The sequence below is a fragment of the Pteropus alecto genome, unplaced genomic scaffold (assembly GCF_000325575.1).
Source record: "Pteropus alecto unplaced genomic scaffold, ASM32557v1 scaffold21, whole genome shotgun sequence".
NCBI lineage: Eukaryota > Metazoa > Chordata > Mammalia > Chiroptera > Pteropodidae > Pteropus > Pteropus alecto.
The window spans coordinates 16,842,710-16,846,956 of record NW_006436282.1 but is presented as its reverse complement, the minus strand read 5'-3'; positions in this window follow the sequence as shown (position 1 = coordinate 16,846,956).

The following is a 4,247-nucleotide window of genomic DNA, read 5'->3' as shown; positions in this document are numbered from 1 at the left end:
GACAGTGTCCTTAATCCCATGGTGGATACAAAAAAAAAAATGACCTTGAGGGTAGGCTAAGATTTTATTCACCCTGGAGAACATGCATTCGGTTGATCCCTATCTTCCCCTTATTCCAAGATCAAATGTGGGACACATTATCCAGGGATAAGATCAGGGGAGTAAAGGGAAATTTACTTAAGCCAAGATCAGGAGAATAGTGGGTAAGACATGGTGATCAAAAGCATACTCTGGAGACAGACCCTTCTGGGTGAGAATCTCTGCTATACAGACAATGAGATCTGTGACCAGAGCATGTTTCCAGCTTCTCTGCACCATAGTCCCTCAGATACAAAATGGAGGTAATAGAAATTACCCCACAGAAATTTGAAGATTAAATGAGATACTGAACATGAAGAGTACAGCATAGGACACGGCCCTTAGTAGATGCTCAATAACTGTTATTATCATAACAATCCTATGACATGGGGAGCATTATTAAAAACAAATTTTCCAAATCTTTCTTGCTCTAAATTCTCTCTCCTGGACAACATTCCAGTTTGAGATGGTTTAAATATACAAGGTATAGAGTTTCCTGTGGCCTTTCTTACCTGGCTGAAGTCCCCTTTCTGTGCCTTCCTGCTTTAACTGTCACTCAAGGCTTTTAGATTGAAACTCCCAGTTCAGATTTGATGAAAGAGTAAATGGGATTTTTTCCTTCCATTTCAAACTCATTAAGATGAAGAACAAGCAAAACAAACAAACAAACAAAACCCACACACATTTATCTCAAAATTGAGCATCACCTAATGTTATGTGTAAATTCCCAAAAACTGGTGGTCAAAATAGTTCCTTTCCTCAAGCCCTGATATCGTATCTACCTTATCACCCTCCCACCTAAAGACTCCTCAGAACCATAGTTTATTTCTTTGCCTAAAAAAATCAGTAGACATTACAGAAAGTGTGAGTGGGTGGATAAATTAAGCACCTGAGAAAGTTAAATGAAAAATAATGGTTTATTCAAATGAATGATGCTGCTAACCAACACTTAGAAGCGATGGGAAGTTACATTTGACCTACTAAGAACTCACCGGAGGTCCTAAACTTATTCTGGAAAGGTGTTTGAAAGATACTGGCATTGGTAAAATCTAAAAAAACTTAACGCTTAAAAAAATCTTCGTGGCTTAATTTCCTTACTTAAATACATACCCGTATGACTGATTCATTTTAAGTCAAAAGCTATAAATTGACAAATTTGAACTAATTAAGCACAATTGTGACTGCTAACCAATCCCCTCCCAGCTCTCTAACCAAATTATGAATTGGCCACTACATATTTTATTCCCAATCTTTTCCCTACTCTGCAAAATGCTTCTGGCCTGGGGTTTGTAACACAAAACAAGGTCTGAAGATGATCATCTATTTTGTATTTTTTCTGTCTCTATAGCTCTATACCAGTGGAGATATTTTACCACTTTTTCTCCCCTAAATAGGTATCAATTACTTTATTAGGTAACCCTCTAGTACCTAAATAAGGACCCCATGCAATAATGGAATGAGGACAGGCTTTAAACTTGTCCCACACCTAGATCTAAATCTTTTATCTACAATCGAAATGCCTAAAACAATTTTTAGTGCCTAAAAGTTGGGTGAAAGACATATCAACTGTGATATAGCCCCACAATGGAATAACTTTGAAAGTTATGTACTTACTGACTTGGAAAGAAGTTCATGATATGTTGTACAAAAAGAATGTATAGTATAATTTATAAAAATATAAAGACATAGATGCACAAAGTAAGAAGTGTGGAATGGTTTAGCAATGCATTTTAACCAATATATATCAGGCACCTATGATGTGCCAGACATAGTTGTATATGCCCAGGTTTTATCGGTGAACAAAATGAAGTCTTTGCCTTCATAGAGCTTAGATTCTAAGAAGCATCAGGAAAAAACATTAATATATAATTTAACATTAGGTATAACTATGAAGAAAAATAAAAAGGCATGCTACATTAGGCAAATCGTCAGATAATTTCCCTCAAGAAGTAACATTTGAGCACCTGCAGAGGAGGCACGGAACCATGAAGATATCTGAGAATGAGAACTGCAAAGAGAGTAGCAAGTTTGCAGTTGCTGCGGTAAAAACATGTTTCCTAAACTCTTGAAAGAGAAAGTCAATATTGCTGAAGAGGAACTGAGGAGGGGTGTGGTTAAGAGATGAAATTAGGAAGCCGTCAGGAGCAAATTAGGGCTTCTGAGGCCACAGCGAACACTGGATTTTAACTGGAAATGAGAAGTTAATGGAGAGTGCGGGCAGGGGAAATTAGATTCACATTTACATACTAAAATGTCAACAGCAGTTATCCCTGGTAGAAAAATTTCGGATTTTCCTTCACATTTTGCTTTTCTGTATTTATTCTCACTTTCACATTCATTTCTTTCTTTTCTCTCTCTAGCTCTCAAGCTCTCTCAAAAGATGAACCTTACCATTTTCCCAACCAAAAGTTGTTAAAATCATTCAAGGGCTCTCAAGTATTTCAAACATGGTTGCAATTAATGCCTTTATCTGTTTGTTTTTTGTCTTTTTCGTTATATCATGTCCCCTTGCCAGGTAAACACTTCTCTAAAAAAAGAAAAGAAAAAGAAAAACAATGTACCTACATTGATTGCTACTCAGCTCAAAGTGGTTAAAAACAGAACATTGTTTGCAATTAAACCAAATGTACAAGTCAGAGGTTCCCATATAAGCTATTAACATTTTAGGCTTCTGAGACATAAATGAGGTGAGGCAGGTTCTATAAATACAAAAAAAAGGGAGAATATGGTGTCCTGAAAAAGGCAGACGTGAGCCTTATAGTCTACTTAACACAGAGTCAAAATTCTGTGTTTCTTGAAAGACCAATGAGATCCGAGTTATCATTAACTTTGTGAAAAAATGTTTAAATTGCCTTTTTACCTGTATAGTGCTTAAAGCAAACTCAAAGATACTCTGAAATAAATTTGAAAGTTTATAGTACTTTTAATGACATCCGTCCTCTGTGCTAATGTCCCAATTAACCAAGATTAACTGAAGATATAAACACTAAGGCATGACTTGTAAAAACTCAACAGTAAACTTCAACTTGAAGGCACGAACCTAGGAAACCACCTCTAATCACAACCCCCAAACTTGTTCCCATCCATCCCAGGACTCAGCCTCTCCTATCCTTAACAAGGCAACCTGCCATTTTTCTCCTTTGAAAAAGTTATCTGGAGTTGATGGAACAGAACCCCAAATTATCTAACATTCCTTTTATTCATTAACTTTTTATTAAATGCACAACCACCATTAAAGAAAAAACTTATGATAGCACTTTGTAAGTACAAATAATATATTTTATTTCATCCCTGAAAACAAAAAAAAACAAAAATGTCCACATCTATTAAGACAGATTGAACAGTTATTCCAAACTTCACCTGGCAACGACATGTAATTAATTTCTTCACAAAAAGGTAGAATATAGAGAATGTCTGGAAAGCTACCTTTCATAAAACAGTACTTTTCTCATACTCATTTTAATAAAACATTATAATTATTGCTACTACATGTAGTAGCATATTATAATAATGAACAATATCCAAAACTAAATACAATATAGTCTAAATCTAGAAGCTAGCTGCACTTAAGCAGTTATTATAGAGAATAAATACTATGAAATATAGGGCACCATATGGCAATTAAATTTGCTACAAGAGAAATTTAAATAAAGGTGTCCTTTGCTCTATACTAGAATTACCCAAGATTAAGATCTCTTGTGCTATATACATTAGCTGTTTTCCTGAAAAGATAAAGTCAATCTTCAAAATTTAAATTATATCTTAAGTGTTCTTCATTATTTTTAAGTGGTCATTATGTAAAATGAATATCTAACATATCTTTTAAATCCAAAATTTCATAAAGGAGGATACTCTTATATAACGTTAACATTTTCCAAGCAATTTAATGCAGCACAAATACCTTTATACACCTATACATCTGGCTAACGTCTGTAAGAACCCCATTCTCACAAATATCTCAATCTCCCCCACCCGGACAACATAATAAAAATTACCCAAATATGGAAATAATGTGCTTTCCTGACAGCATAGACACTCAAAGGGTTAAAATTTTAAATTAACATTCACGTATGTGAAAAATCATGAATAACTATACTGTTTTATTTTTAATCTCGTCATAAAAATCTTTTATTCTTCAGAATATATATAAGAAAATGTTACGTATAAGA